We start from the raw sequence: 27,708 nt of genomic DNA on the forward strand, positions 1-27,708 counted from the left end.
CATTTATCATAATGAAAAAGTTGTCAAGCTTCCAGAGGTAAGGGGTCATGAACTTCCCAAATGATAGTGTGATCATTCCCACATGCCACATTTGCTGCCTAGTTAGCCGTCCCATTAGCTTCTCTAAAATTATGGGAAATAACACAATTATCAAAGGAATTTATAATTTTAATTGCCTCATTAATTATATTACTAATTGTCCAAGATGGTATAGTTTTTTTGTTAAGACAATTAATAATATTGAATGAGTCCCCTTCTAACCAAATATTATTCAAGTTCAATTTTTTTGCAAAGATAAGACAATGAAGAGCAGCAGAGGCTTCAGCAACATGATTAGATTGCTTTCCAATTGGTACAGCCAAACTTCCCATATTATCTTGGTTAGAATTTCTAATCACAATACCACATCCTGCATTACCCAAGTTTCCTTTCGAGGCCCCATCAAAGTTTATTTTAAACCAATTGTCAGAAGGATAGTCCCATCTAGCATGTTCTCTATGATTAGGTCTCTGATCAGCCATAGTCCTGCCTTTCAAATTCCAATTTAGAAAAATACTAGTTTCCCATTCATTACACAATTGTTGTTCAAATCCCATTGTGTTAATATTCTCTATCAAAATAGTCTTTATCTTATGAAAGACCTGAGTCAGGCTAGATTCCACATCTCTGAAGATTCTGTCATTACGCTTCTTCCAAATACCCCATCCAACATATGGTAAAATGAAGTCCCACAATTTACAAATCAGAGTGTTCTTTGAAGGAGCCTTCCAACTAGTAAAGAACAGCTAAATAGTGGAAGGGAACACCCAATCAACATCCAATAAATAGAATATTTTGTCCCAAATCTTCTTAGAAAAAGGGCAATGCAAGGTGATGTGATCAACTAATTCCTCATCATTCTTGCAAAGAACAAATCTATTAATAATAATAATCCCTCTCTTTTTAAGATTATCCAGAGTGAGAACTTTATTCAACAAAAGGATCCAAAAGAAAATATTGACTTTGGGAGTCAACCCCTTCATCCAAGCTTTAGCCCATCATGGTTCTTCAAAATCACCAAAGGAATCAGTATAGGCTAAGGCTACTGAGAAAACACCTCTAGTGTCATTTCTCCAAATCAACTCATCCTCATTTTGGTTTAAAAAGAACACATTTAGGCACTTCCTTAGTTCAACCAAATTAGGGTCCACTCTATAGAGGTCCATCCATTCATTCTCTTTCCAATAGTCCCCCATAAGAGTTCCAATTTGGGTCTTACAAAGCTCCATATACCTATTCCATCTTAGGTCATCACATAGGAGGTGATCCAACATCCAAGCATCTTCCCAAAAATGAACTCTCCTACCATTACCAACTTTCCATTTGATCCCTTTTCTAATAATATCTTTAAGTTTCTAAGAATGTTTCCAAATCATAGATCCCCCTTGATCCACGTTACTGATGAGGAAATGGTAAAAGTCAAAGTTATCAAAGTTGTATTTATCATTCCAAATATATTTCCATTCCCCATCCTCTTTGTGCCATCTCCATAATAGTTTTGCCATTAAAAAATCATTCATAGAAGTAACCCTTTGTAAACCAAGTCCTCCATTTTTATAAGGCATACAAACATTTTCCCAAGCAATGAGAAGGAGTCTTTTTTTATTCTCCATGCCTGTCCACAAGAAAGTTTTCTAGATCTTTTCAATAGCAAGAGCTTACTTTCTAGGAATTTTAAAAAGACTCAGAGCATAAAGCGGGACACTTTGCAAAATAGATTTAAGAACAACAACCTTACCTACCTAACTAAGGAATGAACCTTTCCATCGCACAAGTTTCAAATGGATTTTGTCAATCAAAGAGTTCTAGAAACTGTTAGGGGGAGATAACCCCAAAGGTAATCCCAGATAAGAACCGGGAAAAGAGTCTATCTTGCAGCCAATAATTTTTTTTATCTTCATTTGTCTCTCCACACTTTCATTCATAAAATAAATCAGACTTTTATTCCAATTAATAATTTGACCAGTAGCATTACCATACTCCACCGAAGCCTTCTTAATGCTCCTAGCATTCTTCACTGAAGCTTCTCCCATTACAATAGAGTCATCAACAAATTGTTCATGAGAACACACTAGAGCTAAAGAGGAAGGATTAAGGCCCATAAAATCCCCTCTAAGAACCATACGATTGACAAATCTTCCCAAACATTCAGCCAAAATGATAAAGAGAATAGGAGAAATAGGGTCACCTTGTCTGAGGTCGTTGGAAGCCTTGAAAAAAAAGGAGGGGGAACCATTCACAAGCACCGAGAAAGACGCTGATGACACCAACATAAAAATTAGATCTCGAAATCTCTTATTGAAACCAAAAGCTTCCATAACACGGAGAAGAAAGTGCCAATCCACTTTTTCATAAGCTTTAGAAAGGTCAAGCTTAAGAAAAAAACCTTCCTTCTTAGATACTGAGAGAAAATGAATATTCTCATGCACTATAATAATGGAATCCATAATTTGTCTACCAGGAACAAACCCGTTTTACTGTCTAGAGATAATGTTAGGAAGAAGTGACGAAATCCTCAAAGTAAGAACCTTAGAAATGATATTATCAAATGAATTACACAGACTAATGGGCCTGAACAAGTCCATGCTATCAGCTCCCATTTTTTTAGGAATTAGAGCAAGGAAGGTACCATTCAACTCTTTAAGGATGTTCCTAGATCCAAAGAATTCCTTCACTCTGTTATAGATATCCACCCCAATAATATTCCAATACTTGTGGAAGAACAAGAGCGGGAATCCATTAGGACTAGGGGCTTTGTCTCCTTCAAATGAAAAAACAACCTTATAAATCTCATCAAACGAAGGAATAGAAGTGAGAAACATGTTCTGATCCTCAGAGACACAAGAAGGGATGCACTCCAAAAATAAATCTTGCTTCTCCAGATCTAGATCAGATTCTTGTAACAAAGTTTTAAAGAAATCCATTGCCTCCCTTTTGATGATCTCTTCATTATCAGTAGGTCCCTCATCCATATTAAGTCTACAAATCCTATTGGCCATCATGTGCTTAAGAGTTGTCACATGGAAGTACTTTGTATTACGATCACCTTCCTTTAAAAAAACCTTTCTAGAGCGTTGCCTCTGAAATGTTTCCTCGTTATGTATATGTATATGTATATGTATATGTATATGTATAGGTATATGTATATATATATATATATATATATATATATATATATATATATATATATATATATATATATATATATATATATATATATTTATTTATATGAATGGCTGGAATGGAGCTAAGTCATCTATCTACTTTAGAAAATGTTTGTTGGAATGGAATGAGTCATCTAACTACTTCAGAAAATGGTTGTTGAAATGGAATGAAGTTATCTATCTACTTCAAAAAATACATATAGAAAACCAAAACTAAGCTTAGCTTACAGAAAACAAGTGTAGTTTTTATATGTATGCTGAAATAGAATAATCGGTCCAAAATATCTATCAAAATAAGTGTAGATTTTTATATATATGCTAAAATAGAAAAATAAAACACCAATACTAATCTTATCTTCAAGGAAGTCATACTTGTTTGCAAAAATATGTGTAGTTTTTTTTATATATATTCTGATACAAAGGAATCAGTCCAAAAATGTTGAAACCAATCTTAGCTTACTAAAAATAAGTGTAGTTTTTATATGTATGCTGAAACAGAAGAATCAAACCAAAAAAAATTTCAAAATAATTGTAGATTTCTATATTGTGCTGAAATAGAAAAATAGAAAACCAATACTAATCTTATCTTCAAGGAAATCACACTTGTTTGCAAAAATAAGTGTAGTTTATATATATATATATATATATGGAATCAACCCAAAAATGTGGTATACTAGACTGGAATAAATCATTTATCTACTTCAAATCTAATATTATCATTTATCTTACTATAACATTGAAAAATTAAACTTGCATTCAAGTTAAATTGATCTTTAATTAATTTGCAAAAGTGTATCATTATATTAGTACATTATAAATCACATTCAAACTTAAATAGTTCGTACACTAATTTGTAGTGGGGTATGATTAAAATGTGGTATACTAGACTGGAACAAATCATTTATCTACTTCGAAACTAATATTATCATTTATCTTACTATAACATTGAAAAATTAAACTTGCATTCAAGTTAAATTGATCTTTTATTAATTTGCAAAAGTGTGTCATTATATTAGTACATTATAAATCACATTCAAACTTAAATAGTACAAAAAATATCTATGGAAAAATACTTGGATGGTTAACTGGGTCCTCTGATATCTTGAATAGTTGATATTCTATGGAGTCTCTCAACTGAGCCCTCTAATATTCTAGCAACTGATATGCTACGCAACCCTTTTGATATTTTGTACTCATAGAGAATAATGTTAATGCACAAACTGAGCCCTCTGATATCTTGAGCTCTCTGATTTTTTGTGCTCACAAAGAAGTTTATGACCAAATAGAGCTTAAAGAGAATGTAAATGCATTTGTAAAATAATTATTTCACTGAATGTCATATAAATAGATATGTTTTGCCTCTTACAATTTGAATTTTGAATTTGACAAATTTTTTTCATCTATAGCTTTCCTTTCAACATCAAGTCATTTTCTAGTGGACTTTTAAAATTGGTTGATATGTGGTGATTTGTGGCTATCAATATCTATAATTTGATTAGCTGACAATGTAAATTGGTTGATCTATGTTGATCTGTGGCTATCAAAGTTTGTAGTTCAATTGGTTGATGATTGATTGTGCTCTTCCAAGAGTCAATTTTGAAATGGTTTGCATTAATTGTTTGATTTGGATGGATTGGGAAGCTCACACATATCCACATGTTTATGATGTAGGTACTCTAGTTTTTCTTATCAAAGACTCAACTTTGCTTGCTGAAGACTCCAATTTCAGCATTTGGGTTCAAAATTTCTTTGAGATGGGATGCGTGACTAAAGAAAGATGAATATATTTATATGTGTGATGATATTGGAAGTTGAACAATTGCACAATATTCATGACTTAGTAATCAAGTAAAAAGTTGTTGTCTTGTTCATGAGTTTGACCAACTATTTTATAAAAGAGTACAATTCCAAATATAATTTTTATACATATTTCTTTATATTGTACAAGGATTGATTTAAAATATAAAAACTTACATTTTATATCATTATGTATGAAACATACAATTATGGTTCCTTGTCTGCAACTTGAATTAGTTTTACTAAATCAATGATATATGTGATATAAAATTTTAATGATTTAATTTTATGTAATTATTGAAAAATAGGTAGATAAAAATCAATATCTTACTAAATCAATATCTTACTGTTCAGTCAATAGGTTGTATTGATTCTACATTTAGCTCAAAAATTCTTAACAACCCTCACAATAATTGATACATGTTCAAGTTATGGGTCCTCTCCCATAAAAACCTAATCATAATATTGCCACGAAATAAAATTGTTCTATGTTTGGCATAAAAATTAATCAAATAGAAACTTAATCATAATAGTGGAAGACTATATTATCCAACTTCTTTTCTTTTATTCCTTTTTGTAACCAAAAATTACATCCTCAAATGACTCCATCATCTTAACAGTCCTCTACTTTTAATTCAACCATCATATTCCTTAATTGCTTCCTACATACCTAGAAATCAACACCTAACTAACTAGAGAGTTATCTTCTTATTTATCTCTTAAATGGACTAGAATTAACCTCTGATAAAACTCTTACGTAATTCACTTAAATAAAAACTAAAACTAAACAAAGCATGACTCAAAAATTACTAAAGATGACTCATCAAGTATTGGATGTGTTGGTGTTAAACCTCAATTAAGCTCCTAGTGATTGTGTGGTCACATTCTTCCACAATTGAATGTAGTTGAACTTGGACAATTTTAACTTTGAATTCTCTATATCATCCTCTTGTGGTTAGAAAAGCTTGAACATTTCAATTTATCTGTATCCAGTTCAATTATTGGATCAACTTGGTTGTACTTATTCAAGTCAACTTCTGAGATTCAATAGTTATAAGAATCGGGGAGGCCTAAATAAGAATGAAGATCATCAACATTAAGATGGGACTGATGCCCAATTCTTAAAGAGGTATAATTTGGTAGGCATTATCATTTATCCTCTTATTGATTTCATAAAGCCCAATTTTCTTTGGCTTCAGCTTGTTGTAACCACCTTGTGGATACCTTTCTTTGCGTAGATGTACCATAACTGTTTCTCCTTGAAAAAACTTTCTTCTCCATTGCAACTCAGTGTTCTCCTTATAATGATTATTCATGGATTGCAATTTAGGTCTAAATTATTGTTGTATCTCTTTAATATTCTCCAATAAATCTATAGCTTCGTGATTATTATGTGGGCTTTGTTGTCTTGCATTTTGTAACCATAAAATGTAGGTAATAGTACAAAACTTTTTCAACTAAGTTTTGCATCTTGTTGAGATGATTCTATTGGAATTCTTTAGAATAACTAAGAGTGAGGGTGAATCAAATATCCAAGGTCCATATGTACAGTTAAAACTTTTCAAAACTTGGTGAACACATATCCATAAAACATTTTCATCATGCATGTATCCATTAGGTTATTGTCAAATCAACTTTGCAGAAATGTAAACATAAAACATAACATATTCAATAAGACATTTGACACAATGATTTAACATGGAAAACTAATCTGGGAAAAACCACCAGTAACATGCTACTCATTCTCACTCTTTGGAAGTGATGCCCAATGAAAGGCCAACTATATTAAAGGTTACAATGCACACTATTAAATGTGACCCGGTTAAAGGATTACAATTACCCTGTTGCCTTGTTAGAGGAATTTAGATAATTCACTTGGATTGTCACCCAATTAAAGGATTTACAAATAACTATTAGGTCAACCTTAATCTAAAGGATTTACCATAGACTCATAGAATGATTAGAAAGTAATAGTAAGGCTTGATCTGATAACCACTTACGAAACACTTGCAGATTATAGATCTTTGTTTCAGTCCTCCATTCTGCTTGGCTTTCACACACCTCATCCATACTCTTAAGCCTTCTTTCTTTACTTACCAGTGTAGTCTCTTCTCTTAGGTCATTGAATGAAGCAATACCCTAGGCTCCTTGTCTTCCTCGGGTTCTCAAACATGACAACCTTTGCTTCTAACTAACCATCTCTATAAATAGAGAATTAAAATCTTTCGTCATTCATCCTCCATCATCCATTTTAGGGTTAGGTTAGATTAGGTAGGATTCAACGAATCTACCCCTTATTTCATTTCATTCCCTTCTAGAAACTTCTCTTTCAATCCTCTTTGAATTTTTCTCAAAACGGTTCATCATGAATTATGTGTCACCAACTCATCAATCTTATCTTCCACATGGTTCACAGAATCTAAGAAATCAAACTTGTCGGCTTAGATTCATCAAATTCTTGATCTTTCTCATAATGTTGACAGTCAGCATTAGCTTGCTTCTGATGCTTGACACATACTGCATTGCTCGACATCCTCTATCAAATCACTCGACACAAACTAAAGTTTACTAGTGCTCGACATCAACTAAACTTAACTCAGCTTACATTGAAATTGACTTTGCTTGGCTCTAGCTGATTTTTTGCTCGACTTGCACTAACTTTGCTTGGCACCTACTATGCAGAATGTTAAGCTTGGCAGACAAACTTCATTGAACTTGTTCTTTTGAATTTAATCAGTGTAACCATCCTTTACAACCTTAAGTAGATTATCAATGTACTATATTAGCACTATCTTAATTGATCCTTGTACTCCTTTTTATATCATAACTCAACCTTTCCTCTAGGTGCTATTGTTACCTCATTTAAATCATCTTCATCAATCAAATAAATGATAGTACTCAAATCATATAAGCAATTGTCTTACCAACAAGTAGCAAGTTTGACATCAGTGACAAAACAATGATTGAAACACATTTATCATACTTGTATCAATCTATTTTCAACAATCTCCCTCTTTGGCATTAATGGCAAACCAAACTGACTAGACTTAATCAGTAAGACCAACAAAATACCAAAAAGAAAATAATTTATTGTATTGAAATCTCTCCCTCTATCAACAACTTCCATCTTTTGAATAGGTTACAAAATTATGTTTTGATAAACAGACAACTAATCAACTCATCCTTATGACTCCCTCTTAATTACTTCTTATATCTCCCTCTTACTAGGTAGATGTAATCAACAGCTACACTTGTACACTTCCTCCCTCTGAGTAGATATTCCACATTTTTGTATCTTCTATATCTAGATTTCTCCCTTTTTATGTCTATCACCCTTTGTGATTTCCTAAACTCGGTACACTTTCTCCCTCTTTGACAAAAATACCAAAGACTTATCATCTTCATATGTAGATATGAATATTTTTAGTTTCTCCCTTTATCACCTTGTTTGTGATTGATTTGTAGCTCCAACTCTTTGATTACTTTAGGTAACTCCTAAAGTAAGATCCACTACATCAATGTGTAACATATATCAATCAACTCTTTTTATGCAAGGCACTCCTCATGCTTTTTAGATAGCCTTTGATAGGGGTATCACCCCTAGTTTACCTCTTAGATACTCATGATCATCCTTAGGTAATGCTTTTGTGAAGATATCAGCTATTTTCTATTTTGTGTTAACATATTCCATCTTCACCTATTTATCTTGAACTGATTCTCTCAAGTAATGATACTTGATTGCAATATGCTTAGTCTTTGTATGCATCACAAGATTCTTTTATATATTTATAGCACTTGTAATATCACAAGAAAGTATCATAGGTTTAGTGATTTCCTCCTTCATACCTTTGAGTAGATGTTTGATCCATACAATGTTTGTATAATTTACTGCATCAACAACATATTTAGCTTTATTTCTTACTAGTCCATGTTGCCAACCTTTTGCCTAAGAAAAATGTTCCTCCGCTGGTGTTCTTTCTATCATCAATGTTTTCAACCTAATTGTCATGTCCCCTTTTCAAATAATTAAAAAATAATAATCTTTGCTAAGGCAGGTAGGCCCAAGAAAGTGAAGTTTCGGAAAAAGGGGGTTAATCTTTGGAAACCGTTGGACTAATAAATAAAAATTATTATTAAAATATGTTTCATTAACCTCTCTTGGACGTGAGTTACAGTTATGCCCTCTTTAAAGGGGTTTGGAGGCATTTTGGGTGGATTCCAGAACTTGATTTTTGCTCATTCTTTGTTATTCTTCAGAGGCTGCCAAACCTGTGGAGAAGGAGACCCAAGAACGGGAGTTTGCAGGTTTCCAGGGAGACCCAAGAACGAGAGTTTGCAGGTTTCCAGGAAGGCTAAGGACGGGAGTTTGAAGCCATTCCATGTGCATGCTCATACAGAGTTTGCCTTTGTGCTGAACATCGTAGATTTGTGGGTTTTTGGGTGTGTTTTTTGCATGAGTTTGGTGTTTTCAGTTGAGCATTTCATATCAGTTTTGGTTGCTGTTGTATTTCAGACTTTAAGCTATTAAAATAGAGCTGAATATATGTATTGGGATGTGATTAAACTTCTGAGATAGTTTATTAGTGTTTTTGTGGTGTTTCCGGGCATTTTTGTGTTAATTTTGGGAGTCCGATGAGCATAGTTTTTGTCCTACATTTTTGAGCTATTGTGTAAAGGCTATACGGATCTGGAAATGTCAATTTGTAGGCTATTATGCTGCTGAAAGTTCTGTAAAAATTTTCATTTTCAGATTTATTAATAATTTGTGAAGTTGTGAAGCTTTTAGCACTATTTTCAGCATACCCGATTTGGGGTTTCATTAAGAAATTGGTGGATCTTTGTGATATTAGTTGTTTGATTTTGAAAATCTGATTAGAGGTGTGAAATGCCATATCAAATCAGAAAAGGGGACATTTCAGTGGTATCAGAGCCATGATCTTGCCAGCCTGAGGGTTTGTAGAAGTTGCAGGTCAGTTTTGACAACTACCCAGATCTTGCATTTCAGTTTTTAGAACTACCCAAATCTTGCATGCCATAATTTATGGTTGCATGTTGCTTCTAATCAGATGCATGTCAAAATTTATGGTTGCATGCTACTTCAAATCATTTTCATGTTAGTTCTTGGTGAATTTGGTGGTTGTAGAAGTTTGCATTTCAGTTTTGACAAGTACCCAGATCTTGCATGTCAGTTTTGACAACTACCCAGATCTTGCATGTCATAATTTGGTGGTTGCATGTTGCTTCTAATTAGTTTCATGTAAAAATCTATGGTTTCATGCTACTTCTAATCATTTGCATGTTACTTCTTGATGAATTTGGTGGTTGTAGAAGTTTGCATGTCAGTTTTGACAACTACCCAGATCTTGCATGTCAGTTCTGACAACTACCGAGATCTTGCATGTCATAATTTGGTGGTTGCATGTTGCTTCTAATCAGTTGCATGTCCAAATCTATGGTTGCATGCTACTTCTAATCATTTGCATGTTAGTTCTTGGTGTTTGAAGAAGTTATATCCTATTGGGGTTACACTCTACTTTATCCAGAATGGACAGGTATAGTACAGAGTCTCAGAGGAAACGATCTTGGACAATTGATAGCTAGAGTCAAAACAGTAGAAAGGATGGTTATTTAGACATTCGAGATAAACTTATGAAAATAAGCCATGACATGTCTAAACAGTTGGTTCAGCACCACCGTATAATGAATGACATGTTATCTGACCCAGCTAAGGTGGATAAGTTGACTGGATTTCTATTTCGCAAATTTTCTCACAGGACAAATGACACAATTCTCAAGAACTTGCATGAGGAGTTTGAGAAACTAGCTGATAGCCAGGTAGAGGTCTCAGATTCTACTCTGCCACAGGAGGTGGTGGGAAGGGATATTACACAGATTGATAGTAACGGTCAACTTGATACTCAAATTGAGACAATTGTTTACAGGTCGTCAAAGGGTGATGCCACAGGTATTCAGGATGGTATAGTTACAACAGGCAGTGACTACAGTGTAGTGGGTTCAGATGATGATTATGAGGATGTTGTTGTGCAGGATGGTGAGATACCTGGTAGAGATGAGCAGACATTGAGCATTCATGACTTTGCTGAGAAAGAGTACTAGACACAGTTAGATGCTTCATCACATGAGGTTGAGGCTGGTAGTACTTCACATGATTTGTCCAGCCAGCTGAAGGTGAACAAAGATAGTAGTGTGACTTCATTATCTCATCATGATAGGTATGTGGAGTTAGTTGGTATTGGTCATATTACTCAGGTGAGGAGTTTGCTTGAGTTACCAGTTGATTCTAGTTTACAGATATGGACTCGAGATTGTTATATTGGCATTTGGGATTCAGTTGACTGGAGATCTTTAACACTTTTTGGTAGCAGTGTTTGTTTGGGTGCTATCATGGATTTGATTAGCAGATTACATGGTGTTGTCTTTTCTTGTGCCAATATCTTGTCTGATGTTGGTATTAGTTTTTATACACCAATGTTGGGCTTTGTTCATATATCCAGTCAGCCATACTTGCTGGAATGTGTTGATGATATTTCATATTTGGCAGTGTGTATAGATGAGTCCCAGGATCATATTGGCATTGATGACATCCAGAAGGATGCAATGGGTAGTTTTGAAGACTTAGTTTCCTTGGGTATAGAGGAGTTGGACAGCAATGCTAATGTTTTTGATACTCCGTATGTTGATATGAGCTTTAGATTTGATTCACAGGATATGGATGGTAATACTCTAGAGACTAGTAACTTTGAGGACACTCCTTCAGACAGTGCATCAGAGGAGGTTTGTAGGAGACAGTCAAGCCAGTGCCATCATGTGTCTAATCAGTTGAGAGTTAGTGACCAAGACATTGCTATCACTTGCCAACATTTCGATGCTGCTCGTCAGTTGTTAGCAGTTTATGGATGGGGTTCTCCTACTAGTGATGAGCAGGGAGGAAGTTATCTTTCCTTGACAGAGATCCACTCTTTATGGGAGGCTATTCGGATTTTGAGACAGAATTATATGCAGTTGGTAGCCGATAGAGATTATCTTATGGAGTGGGGCAGTACAGCATATGATGCATTGTTGGCCAAGGAAGATGAGGTGAGTGAGCTTACTGAGCAGCTTGTGGTGACTTTTGAGATTCTTGAGAGTACACAGTTGGCTTTCAAGGAGTCACAGTTTCATTTGGCTAAGGTGACCATGGAGTTAGAGCGACTACAGTCTTCACCTGATTCTATATAGTCACAAGCAGTGGTGTTTGGTGATCCGAGGATGTCCATGGCCGAGATTGTCAGAGGCAGTGGAGATGGGGATGCATCCATTCTTGATACTAACATTGGAATATCAGGTTCATTCCCACTAGAGTTAGGTTCAATTGAGTTGGGTGTTGTAGCAGATTGTTGTATGCCTGACATGGTGGTGGCCTCTAGTATTGATGGCACAGAGACTAGAGATTTATCAAAGATCATGTGTGATGTTGGTGAGTCGGCAGTTGGCATGGTTCCTACTAGTAACACTACTCCCTTGGTGATATCTTCGGAGGTAGTAGTTAGTTCCAACATGGTTAATGATCAATTGCAGTTAGTTTCATCTGGATTACAGTCTGAGCCACTGACTGAGATTGGTGCATTCTATTGGCATTACACTGTGAGGTATGCTCATCAATTTACCTTTGATGACCATGTTGATGAGATAATGATACAGAGATGTACTTTGGTTCCTAGTGCTTATCATCAGTTATGGGACAATTTGATGCCTCAAGATGAGAGTTGTGATGGGCATGACATGGCGATAGGTTCTACAGTTGACAGCTTGATAATACATGACTTAGAGCAGGAGTTTCAGAGTGATGCTTCAGCGGGTGTTGTTATTGATTCTACTCCTTTGGCTATGACATCTCCTGACTTAGCTGGTGATCAGTCACAGTGGGTTGTATCACTTGTTCATGGGGTGCATGGTAGTTATGGTTATGAGATAGTGGCCGGTGATTTGCAAAGTTGTGTTGACTGCAGGAGTTGTACAGTGTGTGGATTCTCCATACTTGGTACAGTTTCATTCGAGAGCATTCACCATTGTTGCAGAGTTGGATTGTGCATTCTGTATAGGCCAGTGGGATGCGTTGATGGTATTTACTATGTTGGTAGTTTGATTTGTCCACTTTGCTTGGGTTCTGATGTTCTAAGAGTTTGCGCCTCATGGGTTTTTGATTGTGGTAGTGGTGATTTTGGAGTTTGGTTGAGCTATAATTGTCAGTTTGATTATGGATTCCTCTTGGTCATATTGCAGAGGATATTGCAGGAGCCTGTGTTAATTGGTAGTAGTATAGTTCATAACTACATTTGAGATCCAGGTGGATTGATTGGTTTATTGTTCAACCATTGCTTGAGGACAAGCAATGTTTGGGAGGGGAGGACTTGTCATGTCCCCTTTTCAAATAATTAAAAAATAATAATCTTTGCTAAGGCAGGTAGGCCCAAGAAAGTGAAGTTTCGGAAAAAGGGGGTTAATCTTTGGAAACTGTTGGACTAATAAATGAAAATTATTATTAAAATATGTTTCATTAACCTCTCTTGGACGTGAGTTACAGTTATGCCCTCTTTAAAGGGGTTTGGAGGCATTTTGGGTGGATTCCAGAACTTGATTTTTGCTCATTCTTTGTTATTCTTCAGAGGCTGCCAAACCTGTGGAGAAGGAGACCCAAGAACGGGAGTTTGCAGGTTTTCAGGAAGGCTAAGGATGGGAGTTTGAAGCCATTCCATGTGCGTGCTCATACAGAGTTTGCCTTTGTGCTGAACAGTGTAGATTTGTGGGTTTTTGGGTGTGTTTTTTTGCATGAGTTTGGTGTTTTCAGTTGAGCATTTCATATCAGTTTTGGTTGCTGCTGTATTTTAGACTTTAAGCTGTTAAAATAGAGCTAAATATATGTATTGGGACGTGATTAAACTTCTGAGATAGTTTATTAGTGTTTTTGTGGTGTTTTCGGGCAATTTTGTGTTAATTTCGAGAGCCTAATGAGCATAGTTTTTGTCCTACATTTTTGAGCTGTTGTGTAAAGGCTATATGGATCTGGAAATGTCAATTTTTAGGCTGTTATGCTGCTGAAAGTTCTGTAAAAATTTCCATTTTCAGATTTATTAATAATTTGTGAAGTTGTGAAGCTTTTAGCACTATTTTCAGCATACTCGATTTGGGGTTTCATTGAGAAATTGGTGGATCTTTGTGATATCAGTTGTTTGATTTTGAAAATCTGATTAGAGGTGTGAAATGCCATATCAAATCAGAAAAGAGGACATTTCACTAATCAGCATCAATGTAGGCTCTCAATTCAAATTTCTTATTTTTCTTGTAGTATAGACCATAGTCCTATGTTCCTTTCAAATATCTCATTATTCTCTTAACGACCATCAGATGATTCTCCATGGGATTAGCAAATAATCTTGCAAATATCCCTGTAGATAATGCAATATTAGGTCTGTTGTGTACTACATATTGTAATTTTCCAATCATAGACCTGTATAATGTTTGATTCACCTCAGTTGAATCATCATTCTCTGACAATTTATGTTCTATCATCGTAGATGTACTTATTGGCCTGGAATCCTCAAATCCAAAAGTTTTCAATATCTCCTTTACATACTTTGACTGAGTGATGTATATACCATATTTCATCTAATATACTTCCAGACCCACAAAGAACCCAATCTCTATAAACATAGACATCTCAAATTATTTCTTCAGTTCATTTGCAAAAGCATTACATAAAGTATCTTGACCTCCAAATACGATATCATCAACCAAAATTTTAGATAAAAAAACACCTTTGCCTTTATCTGTCTTCAAGTATAGATTGTTGTTATCATTAGTCCTTTAAAATCCAAACTTCACAAGATAATTATGAAGCCTTTCATACCATGCTCTTGGTGCTTGCTTAAAACTATATAGAGCTTTGTGTAGTTCACATACCATGTTTTTGTTGTCAACATCAACAAATCCTTTTGGTTGTTCTATGTAAATCTCTTCCTCTAATATACCATTCAGAAATGCATACTTAACATCCATTTTATAAACTTTGAAACCTGTGCATGTAAGTAAGCAAGCATAGTTCTTACTCCTTCCAGTCTTGCAATAGGGGCAAATGTTTCTCCACAGTCAATCCCTTCTTCCTATGCATATCCTTTATAAACTAATATTGTCTTATTCCTTATAACTTCACCATTTTCATTTAACTTGTTTCTATATACCCACTTGATACCAATCACATTTTTGTCTTCTACTCTAGGAACTAGAGTTTGTGTCTTATTTTTTCAATTTGTTCAATCTCTTCTTCCATAGCTTTACTCTAGTCCACATCTTCTAAGACATCTTTCACTATTTTGGATTCTTTCATGTTAAACAAACATGTATCATTTGTCAACTTGTTCCTTATCATTGGTCTAACATCTTTATCTACAATGATTTGTGCAGTAGGAAGATGTCTCTTGACATATTTAGACAATCTTGGTTCAGCTCTGACTTCTACATTTGGTCTCTCAACTTCTAAATCACTATGTACCTCTCTGTTAGATAGTTTTGCATCTCTTTCATGTACACTAATCTCATAATTAGAATGTACCTCAACTTTATTCTGTAACTCGGCACTTGAATGTAGCTTGGTTCCTGAATGTGACTCAACATTCCTAGTATGTGACTCGATAGTTACTAAAACTTGTTGGTTTGCAACTTGATTTACAACATTGTCATCGGCGGGCATACCTTCATAAAAGTATACAAATGATTTGTATTCTTCTGGTTCTTCCTAGGTTTAGCCTCGTATACTTCTGTATATTCATCAAATTTCACATTTGCACTTTCTACAACCTTGTTAGTGTTAGTATTCAAACATTTATAAGCTTTACTTCTTGTGGAATAACCAAAAAATATACCTGCTTCACTTTTTGCATCTAGTTTACCATTCTTGAAATCTTTGAGAATATAGAACTTGCTTCCAAATATCTTAAAATATTTTACATTGGGTGAGTATCCATACCATAGTTCAAAAGGTGTTGAATGAGTACCTTTCTTGAACTGTACACAGTTCAAGGTATAGACAGTTGTATTTAGAGCTTCTCTCTAGTATTTAAAAGTGACATTTTCTCTATCATGAGTGTCCTAGCATAGTCCATTACAGATCTGTTCCTCCTTTCAACAATTCCATTTTGTGGAGGGGTTCTAGGATCAGATGTCTATCTTTTGATTCCTCTGTCATTACAAAACATCTCAAACTCATTTGATGTAAATTCTCCTCCTCTATTAGATCTCAAACATTTTAGGCTTTTACCTATTTCTTTCTCAACTCTTGCTAAGTACCACTTAAACATTTGAAAAGCATCAGATTTTTGTTTTAGAAACATAACAATCATCATTGTAGAATAATCATCAACAAGCAACATAATGTACTTATCTCCTTTGTAAGTTTGCACTTAAATTGGTCCACACAAGTCAGTATGAACAATATATAATATTCCTTTAGAGGTATGAGTCTTACTCTTAAAACTTTATTTTGTCATTTTACCTAACCGAAATTGTTTACAAATTATATTGTTAGGCTTCTTCAACTTAGGAAAACCTTTGACTCTTTTCATGTTATTGATACTAACCAAGTTATCAAAATTAACATGACATAACCTCTTGTACCATAGCCACACATCATCAAATTCTACAATTAAACAAGTAGCATCCTTTATATCAAGTTAGAATAGATTACCTCTAGTTTTATCACCTTTTCCAATCAATTTTCCATTAGTATCATATATCTTAGCAACCTTTTTTTCAAACTCAACCTTACATCCTAAATTATTCAGTTGTGACACACTCAACAAATTATAGTTAAGTCCTTCAACATAGTAAGCATTGTCACATAAAATATTTTCTGTGAGCTTGATAGAACCCTTTACTTTTATCAAACATGGTGCATCATTACCAAACCTTACACTATTTCCGTCATAATAATTCAAGGTAACAAACTTACTTTTGTCTCTAGTCATGTGATGTGAACACTCACTGTTAATAATCCATTTGTCATTCTTGTTCATGCAAGACACTAGTGTAGTTGCCTCATCCTCATCAGATTCATCCTTCATTACAACATACAAAACTTCATCATCATGATCGTCAGACCCATCTTTTGTTTCCTCTTTAGCAATGTAGCAAGACTTCTTGCCTTTGTCTTTGTAATCTTTGTTGTCTTCATCTCTTCTACTTTTGTACTTGTCACTACCTCTGTAATTCTTCTTCTCTGGACATCTAGTAGAAATACGACCAACCTCATTGCAATTGAAACACATGATGGGTAACTTACCTTTGAACTTGCCTTTACCTTTGTGAAATCTCCTTGCTAGTAGTGCTTCAAGTTGATCTACATCTTCCTCATCTGTATCACTGTCATTGTACACATATTTTGCCTTTTTCTTTTGCTTCTCATTAGGTTCCTTCAATGTCAGCTTACCTTTGAAAGTAGATTCAACATAAACAGGTTTTTAATCATTAAAATTAGATAACTCAAAAGAAGTGAGCCTACCTACTAGACCTTTAAGAGTTAGATTATTCCTTGGCATGCATCTCAGTTCTTGTGTTGCAGATAATAGCATAGATGGGTAGAAGTGTTCTTGAAACTTTGCTTAGTACAATATCATCATCTATTGTACTAGCAACTCCTCTTATGTCATTAACATTTTTTTATCCTAGAGTGATATTCTCACATTCTTGTATTCTCACATCATTGAACTTACCTCTGAGACTTTAAACTTTGGCTCTTAGAACATTCTTGTCACCTCCATAGACAGTGTGTAGAGCATCCCACATTTTCTTTGCACTGTCACAACCTTTGAGATCATCAGACTCGGCATAGCTTAGGGAAAAGGAAATCTCCAACATTGCCTAGTTGTGTTAAGATCTTCAGCAGTTAGCCTCCAACAGGATCAATTGTGCATGATCTTCAAGGCCTCTTAGGTGTAGCTTCATCAGACTTTTCCATGTAGGAAAGTTATCTCTATTAAGCTTGGGTACCTCTCTTTTTGACATCTTAATCTTTTTGCTTCTAGTACCTTCAAACTAGTCCTCTTAAGCAGATTGCTCTGATACAAATTGTTGAAATTCTTTAGAATAACTGAGAGAGGGTGAATTAACTAAGGTCTAGATGTACAATTAAAACTTTTCATAGCTTAGTAAACCCATATCCATAAAACCTTTTTAGCATGCATGCATCCATTAGATTATGCAATCACTTAAACTTGTAGGTTACTGTCAAATCAGCTTTGCAGAAATGTAAACATGACACATAACACATTCAATAACACATTTGACACAATGATTTAATGTGGAAACCAAATTTTGGAAAAACCACTAGTAACATGCTACTCATTCTCACTCTTCTAAAGTGATGCCCTATAAAAGGTCAACCCTATTAAAGATTACAATGCACGCTATAAAATGTGATCCATTTCAAGGATTTCAATCACCATGTTAGGAGTGAGCCTTGTTATAGAAATTTAGGTCATTCACTTGGAATGTCACCCAGTTAAAGGATTTACAAATGACTACTAGGCCAGTCTTAATCCAAATGATATACCCTAGATTGATACAATGATTACAAAGTAACAGTAAGGCTTGATCTAATAACAAGTTACAACACACTTGTAGACACACTTGTAGATTATAGATCTTTGTTTTAGTCCTCCATTCTGCTTGGCTTGCACACACTTCAACTCTAATAACTTGTTTACCCTTCAAGTATCCATACTTTTAAACCTTCTTGCTTTGTTTGATAATGTAGTCTCTTCTCTTATGTTACTAAATGAAGCAATGCCCTAGAATTCTTGTCTTCCTTAGGCTCTCACACATGAAAACCTTTTCTTCTGACCAACCATCTCTATAAATAGAGAATTAAAATCTTTTGTCGTTCATCCTCTATTGTCCATTTTAGGGTTAGTTCAGATTAGGTAGGATTCAATGAATCTACCCCTTATTTCATTTATTTCCCATCTATCAATCCTCTTTGAATTTGCCTCAAAATGGTTCATCACGAATTATGTATCACTAGCTCATCAATCTTATCTTCCACACGGTTCACACAATCCAAGAAATCAAACTTATTGGCTCAGATTCATCGAATTCTTGATCTTTCTCATAATGTTGACAGTTGGCATTAGCTTGCTTTCAATGCTTGACACATTCTGTGTTACTCAATATCCTCTATCAAATCACTTGGCACGAACTAAATTTTACTGGTGTTTGACATCGACTGAACTTTACTCAACTGACATTGTTTCACTTGGCTTACACTAAAATTGACTTTGCTTGGCTCCAATTGATTTTCTGCTCAGCTTGCACTAACTTTGCTCAGAACCTATTTGTTTAACTTTCTCTTTTGAACTTAATCAATGTAACCATCCTTTGCAACCTTAAGTAGATTATCAATGCACTATAATATCATTGTCTTAACTGATCCTTGTACTCCTTTTCATATCATAACTCAACCTTTCCTCTAGGTGCTATTGTTACCTCATTTGATAAAATCCTCAAATAAATGATAGTACTCAAATCATATAAGCGATTATCTTAGTAGGAAGTAGCAGGTTTGACATCAATGACAAAACAATGATTGACACACATTTATCATACTTGTATCAATTTATTTTCAATAAATTCTCTATTTAATCGGCCAACATTGATCAATCAATTATTCTCAATTCATGTAGTGAATCTTTTTATTGAAGTCTTTCATCATGTTATTTTCATTTTATTTTTATTAGCTTATGCTTGATTTGTGAAGCCTTCCAAGTCCTTATTTGCATTTTCGAGTGTTTGTTTAGTCTTCTTTCAAAAAAAATTGCTCATTCTCTTATTTTTGGTTTTCCCTTCGATTATGAATATCATAGTGCTTAATTGGACTTAGTAGTCAAAAGATATGACCATTTAAGTGCTTAGAAAGTGGATTGTCCAAGTGCAATCGCATATTTAAAATATTGATGTTATACTTTAATCTTGACTAACACTTTTTGAAATATAACTTAAAATCACTTTATGTTATGTTTTTAAGTTACTTCGTCACTTTTGATTATCACTTAAGTGATTTAAGTGACTATAGTGCACTTTATGTTATATTTTCATGTTGAGTTGTTTTTTATTTTTTACTTAAGTGACTATAATGCACTATATAGTCTAATTTAATGTTGAGATTTACTTTAAAATTTTATTTTAAACATCTAAGTAATATGTCATTTTATAATAAATATTTACACAATATTTGAACTATATAGTCTAAATATTTTATTTTGACCTATTTAAAGTGATCTTTACTCAATAATCAATCACACGTGTTCTATATAAATAGAAAGTTTAAGTTGTACAACTCAATAACATGTTTTTCTAAAATATGTCACGTAAATACATCTAGAGAATAAGATTCACCTTTTTCATACAAATGCAAATGATTAAAACATGCACACTTGGAGAGTGTGATTTGCTCTTGAGCCCAAAAATAAAACATACAAATGCACTTAGAGAGTGTGATTATGAGATTTACCTCTTGCATGGAAATGCAAATGACTAAAACATGCAAATGCGTCTAGAGAATGAGATTTGCCCTCTCAAACCCAAATGTATATAAAGTCAATGCATATTTTCAACACATGCAAATGCATTTGGAGAGTGTGATTTGCACTTGAGCCTAAAAATAAAACATGCAAATGCACTTAGAGAGTGTATGCAAATGCACTTGGAGAGTGTGATTTTTTCTTGGAGACATTTTTTAAACTAAGCCAAATGACAAAAGCAAGTCATTTTAAATATGTAATGGGCTTCCAAGAGTCCGATTTACATGCAAACTCCCTTTTATAGGTAAAAATGTCACATGTAATTTCACACACAGAGTGTGATTCACACTAAAAGGATCCAAACATGTAAATGCTAAGTTTTTAAAACATACAATGACCTTTCTAGAGTCTGATTTGCATGTAAAAACACTTTTTTCAACCCAAGTGTCACATGTAAATTGCCTTCTAGTGTGTGATTTGCACTAAAACATGACATTTCCAAGTTATTTTAAATATGCATTCACTCTTCTAGAATCTGATTTGCATGGAAATTATTTTCTACATGTTGAGCATTGCATGTAATGGAGTGCAATTTTCACTTCCAACTCAAATACATGCTTATTTTAAATATGTGTTTGCATGTTGAGGGTCCGATTTTGCTTTCCTAGAAAAAATTGTGGAGTTTGAGGGGAAATAATGTAATTACATCCATAGAGTGTGATTTACCATTTAGATGTATGTAAACACATTCAAATGATATTTTCCCTCATTACACACCAAAATGTCTCATGTAAAGGGATCAAAAAGGCAAAAATTTCTCCAAAAATGCCCAAAGACACTAATTTTTGTCATGTGTTTGAATTTGGAGGGCATGTTTTGGTGTTTGAATACATGTATATGCATTTGAAGTTCACATTTTTTACCATTTCAAGCAAAAATGGCTCATGTAAATGCATTTGTAGGGCACATTTTTCTCCAAAAATACCCCAAGATATGTATTTTACCAAAAATGTTTTGCATTTAAAAGAATTTGGAGATCACGTTTTGGCATCTACATGAAAAAATGGCCATGCATTTGACCTTGGAGATCACGATTTGTAACTTTGAATTTGTCACAAGCTCTTAGTTGTTGCATGTGTTTGCCTTGGAGAACCCAATTTTGGAGAAGACTTTTTGTCTAAACTTCTCTTTGCTCCATTTTTGGCTCATTAAGCTCCAAGTAAGTAGAAGGTTTCAATTTTTCTCTGATTTCTTACTTTTTTGCTACAATGTTGCATTCTTTGGATTGTTTTTGTCCATTTGATCAAATGCAACTCTTGTCTTTCGCATGTCATCTTTAAATAAGTTTGAAATCTTCTTCTTGTTACAAATGCAAAAGTCCTTCAATTCCAAAAATATAATAGCATATAAATAGAGGTTTTGAAGTTTGTCATGTTTGCTTCAAAAGAAAGAGGAAATTGTTGTTTTGTTTTTAGTTTTTCTTTCTTGTTTGTTGCTTGTTTTTAATTTTTTTTGGAGAAAAGTTGAAGATTTACACCCAAGAATGCAAGTGCATTTCCATGTTTCCACCTTCTATATTTCATTCATTTTTCGAGATTTTATTCATTTTCCACATTCCTGCACATGTAATTGCACTCTCTAAACCCGGTTGCATGTTTTACATCATGTAAAATAAGGAGTTTTTACCACAAGCAATGAAATCTAGAGAACCCAATTTGGGTGAAAAATCACTTTTAAAATGCTAAAACTCTCATTTTGCACATCTCCATATGCTTCCAACTTGCATTCTTGATCACCCAAAACAAAAGCCTCATTTTTATCACATGTAATCGACCATCTTAAACCCAATTTTAGCCATTTTTACCCAAAATACAAGTTATCCTAAACATTTTCATTCTTCCAGAGTGTTCAATAACTATCTAATCCATATTTTGTGTTACAGTATGTACAGCTTCAGTTAAATAATATCTATAATTGATCATAGCATAATCTACACACACACACACACACACATTTATATATAGTGAATTATATTGATTCTGTATATGATGATCTTTGCAGCCTGACATATATAGATATTTTAGACTATGATAGAAATGAGCAATGTGATGATATTATAGATCAAGGATTAGCTACAACAAAAAATGCTTATGGTGTTGATTGTGTACATGATGATGTTACTAAATTTTCTAGACATGAAGTTGTTATATCTAAATATCAGTCTTGTGCAAAAGTGGAAGCTGAGAGTTATGTCTCTAATGATGAGTTTGACATTGTCAATCCAACATTCCATGGAAAGGTAACACAGGATGAAGAATGTGAATCAAGGTTACCTCAGTCACCGTTAGATGATCAGAATATTGAAAGGGATCATGTAAATGAGAATGAAGCAAGTGATGATGAGAAGTCTTCATATGAGTCAAATGCAACAAGAGAAAAAGAAAGCAATAATGGAATTGAAAATTCATATGAAAGTGAAGATATGATTTATTTTTCTGAATCTAAAAGTGAAAATGAATCTTATTTTTTGCATTATACAAATCATTTAGTCAATGAAGAATTTGAGAGTGATTTGTCCTCCAGCTATGAAGATAAAGAAATAGTGAATCTGATTGATGATAATGAGTTTGAATATAAAGATCTCAAGGGAGGATTGTCAAGTGTTTTTACATTAGACAATAAAGTTGCAGCATGTAGTGAAGGGTTTAGAAATGAATCATGGTCTCTTTGTGGTGGTTATCCTAAACAATATAATGAAGAGAACACATTTATGGATACTATGTGCATGGTAGAAGAAATATAAAGTGAGTCTTCATCTAGTTTTGATTTTTCTTCATATGTTGAGAGTCTCCATGAAGATGAAATGGGTGATGAATTTAAGGTTTATACTAATGCTTTATATGATCAAGATTTTGATGATGATCAGCCCGTCTTTTGTCAAAATGTTCAAAAAGGATCCCTGCATGGAGTGATAAATTCATTGTTTGAAGAGGACATGGAGTTTTTAGATTCAGTAGAGGATGAGTTTAATGGTGATACACTGTCATACTGCTGTAACAAATCAGATTGTTCTTCTTCCATTTGTGATAGTGAATATTCTAATGATGCTACATTTTCTGAGCTCGAAGATGAGGTGCTTGATGGGGTTATCTTCGAAAATAGGTTAGCACTTCATAGTAAGTCTAATGATGATTCATATGAGGTAAGAGATAATTAGTATTTTTGTTGTGATGATGAGGGTGAGATGTTGGATGCAATGGTTATTGAAAATTTTCTTGCACCTTACGAGAAATTTTATGATGAATGCTTTGATGTGATTGATCCATTTGCTGGTTGTGAATAATTAGTGGAGATCCCTAGACTATTTTCAGTCATTGACATGGAAGACATTGGTGACTATAAATGTGGATACTCATCTGATTGTCAACTAGCTGTACATGGAGATTCATATTTTCAAGGTGTGTCTAATTTGTTTCCCAAATTTGAGAGCATGCACAATTCATTTGTTAAAGAGAGTTATCAGTTTGATCCTGGTATATTTGAGCATGTTGATCCCTATTTTCATAGTGAGCAATATGTTAAGCAAGTCCCTAGTATGCATTATGAAAGTCAGGAAAGTTATTTTGTTTTACCAGCTGAGCCAATTAAGAAACGTTATGTGTTGGGTGAAACAAAGGATAATCAAAGTTTTAGCTTACCTCAAGGAAAAGTAAATGAGAATCAATTATTTGACAGAGGTAAAAGGTTTGGAAAAGTTTTAGTGGCCTGGGGTCACCAACTTGTACAGTTAGAATAGGTTTCCTTGCTTTTAGTTTTGGTCGAAGAAAGTTTTTGAGTGGTCTTCTTCATCCAAAGATCTGAATTCTTGCCATGCCCTTAAGGGGCATGCATCCCCAGATAGAGCCACTTTTGGTGCTCAAAATTGCATTCCCATTTTGAGTGCCTATTCCAAATTTTGAGTTGCTTTGAACCCCTGTGAACGCTTTTCATGCTTATATACCCAGCTGTAGAATTAATGCCTAAGTGGTGTTTTATGTTTCTAACACCCTTCATTCAGCCTATCCATATGTTTTATAATGATAAACTGACATTTTGAATCATTCTGCGAAGTCTCGTTTTGTGCTAGTGTCATTTTGCATTTTCTACCTAAGTGTCAAACAATGACAAAGAACCCAATTTGCCTTTGAATATCTTTCACCTGGTTATGTTTCATGATTTTCCACTTTGAGGATGTTTAGTATGTATATCAAAGAACCTATGTTCCAAGTTTCAATTCATTTCAAATCCGTTTGACTAGGTTTTGAATGTCTCAAATTTGGTCAGTTGCATTTGTTGTAGATCTGCATATTGTTCATAATTCTAGGTAGTCCTGTTTGACAGACTATAACTTTTGACCAGTTGACCCAAATAAGAAAATTCCTTTTGCATCATATTCTAGGGGTTAGAGACATTCTACTTTCTATATTCAAGCTTATGACGAATCAGTTTGATCAGTTTTCAAATGCGATTCCATTTGCAATTTTTAGATTTTCACTTGTAATCAGAAGTGCAAATTGATTGGGAGCCCTGTTCAGGATGTCATATCTCTGAGCCTGTGATTGGTGGGATCAAATGGTTTGTTCCCCTACATTCTACTCTAAAAATGCTACAAGTGTGCCAGTTCTCAAGTCATAGCAAATCTGTCTGCATACTTTTCTAGGGTCATTCCATTCGCAAAAAATATTTTTTACTGATGTTCACTGTCCTGCAAATCTAGGTAGCCAACTTTGTGCCCTCACCAAATGTGCCATGTGATTCATCATAAGCCCAAATCATAGAGTTACATTCTCATCATGAAAATGTACTGTTGCCCCGCCTTTTAGAATTCAAGTGCCCATTTGCCCAGTTTTCAGGGCCAAAACCAAATGCTTTTTTCAACTTTCTGACATATTCATTTGCAGGTGATTTTAAGTAGGCATGTTCAAAGGTCAATATCTTTTGACCCTGATGTCATCATGCAACGAGATTTTGCAAGCCTATTGAATGTGTTAGAGAGAGCAAAGATCCTAAGTTTCGGAGCTCGACTAGGTGTTTATGTCAGTTTTTAAAACCAAGCAACAGGCCTCCTGATACAAATTTCATAGCGGTGCGGAAATTATTTAAAATGAGTTTTAATGATCAATTTGTGATCAAAATTAATTCCTGACATGTTTGAAGATCTCAGTGGATTAATTCTAGGAATCAGTTGTTCGAAAACAAAAAAAAATTAGCCGGGCCCATTTTGGGGCCCGACTGATTTCATCAAATTAGTAAATACTTATAAAAGTTATAAAATATTCTAATTGGGAGGATGAATGAAGCAGAGAATATGATCTGTGTACTATACTTGGATGCATCTCGAACTTTTTGATTGAACATGTAGTTTCTGGATGGTATAGGGAAGCTCTGGCAAAGTTGTGGTGGTTGGAGGTGGGCCAGCAGGTTGTGTAATGGCACTTAATTTACTTCGTAGGGGATTTCATGTTAATGTTTTTTAATGCCAACCAATGATGAAGCCAGACTCAGAGGCGATCCACACTCTTTTCGTATTATTTTGACAAGAAGAGGCATTAAGGCGATTGAGGTAGTTGGTTTGGAGTTGCCTTCCTCCATTTTGAAACCACAAGTTGGTAATTGTTCCCACCTACCAAATGGAAAAAGATTAAAATGGATTATTATAGTGGACTTGGAATACAAAGTTATGTAGCAAGTCATAATGGATTAGTGGCTTTTCTATAGCAAAGTCTACTTCAAAGATTTTCTGAAAATTTCACTCTTTATTTTGGATGGGAGAAATTTTCCTATAATCAGACATATAGTAGGGATACTGAAACTAACAACCAAGGTAAAGTTCATATGGATGATATTGAAGTTGAATTTGATTTTCTAGTTGGAGCTGATGGTGTTTCAAGTAAAGTATGTTCAAAAATTTTGCATCTTAATCAAGCCTATGGCTTAGCAAGTGATAAGTCACATATCACACTAGACTTTATAGATAACCCAAGAACCTATAAGTCATTCTATGTTCGCCCTTCTTTGGCAGGGGAGTCCACCTTTAATTCTCATCATGACAGAGTGCAGGCTTGGCGAGACTTGAATATGTTGCTAGTTAATGTTGCTGATGGAAGCTTTTGGGACGGTACATTGAATAATGAACTCATGAATGCACTTTCTCCAGAAGATGTCACTAGGATCTTTAGAGAGAAGGCCCTAGATATGCTTGATCTACTTCTCTGTGAGAACCAAAACTTTGCAGAAGATCTATGGAAGTAGTCACCAATGAGAGGTAGGGGATGCCAAGTGACAAAGCTTGTGTGGTCGACAGCTTCAGCTGCATATGTTATTTAGAGGTCTGCATTTGAAAAGGATACGCACTGAAGGCTTATTCCACATCAAATGTGAGGGTATTATGATTTCAAATGCAAGCCACAACAATGAGGGTGATTTCCACATCACTGGAAGATAGAAAAATTGGCATCCAACGTTTGAAAAAACTATAGCCATCAAGCACAACGTCTCCACTGTTCAGTCTAGAAGGCATTTATAAAAATAATAACCCACGTTTTCATGGAGTTCACCCACGTGGAAGGGCAAAAAGGGGGAAGCAACTGACGCAGCAAACAGCAGGAGGCTCTACGTTTTAGTTGGAACAATCCATGGCTTGGCGTCCAAAGGGGTGGCTCATGCATGGGAACTTCATCCAACCTGCGACGTGATTGATGGAAGTAGTCTACAATAGACTAATAAAAAAATTGCAAGGTAATCTACGTCTTTTGGTACCCACGAATTCTACAAAGGTTGCCTGCATGAAACAGTAGGGGAGATGGAGAAAGAATCCACGCTGGGGTTTTCTACGTATCCCACATTTATTATGGGACAAGCTTTTTGCTTATTCTTATACCAAGAGACACAAAGATTAAGTGTCTTCAATGACACACTGTCGCATGTCATGCTCCCTGACTTGAGGTCTGTCGTGGCCAGTCGTCAGCGAAATTTTGACCATGCGATAAATAATGTGGCATGTTGTGAGGTCGTAGGGCAACTTCAATGGTTCTACGATGTTACGACCATGTCGTGTGGTTGGGGGAGCTGGCCTTTGTGATGCGCGATATTCCAACAGT

At 34.6% G+C, this 27,708-nt stretch overlaps 1 pseudogene; it reads left to right on the top strand.

Annotated features, from left to right (window-relative positions):
• Positions 1 to 11: 11 nt before the first annotated feature.
• On the top strand, positions 12 to 26,860 carry LOC149571456 (kynurenine 3-monooxygenase-like; annotated as a pseudogene).
• The last annotated feature ends 848 nt before the right edge of the window (positions 26,861 to 27,708 follow it).

Source organism: Cupressus sempervirens, chromosome 2, assembly GCF_028749045.1.
Source record: "Cupressus sempervirens isolate cs-2001-9-10 chromosome 2, ASM2874904v1, whole genome shotgun sequence".
Lineage (NCBI taxonomy): Eukaryota > Viridiplantae > Streptophyta > Pinopsida > Cupressales > Cupressaceae > Cupressus > Cupressus sempervirens.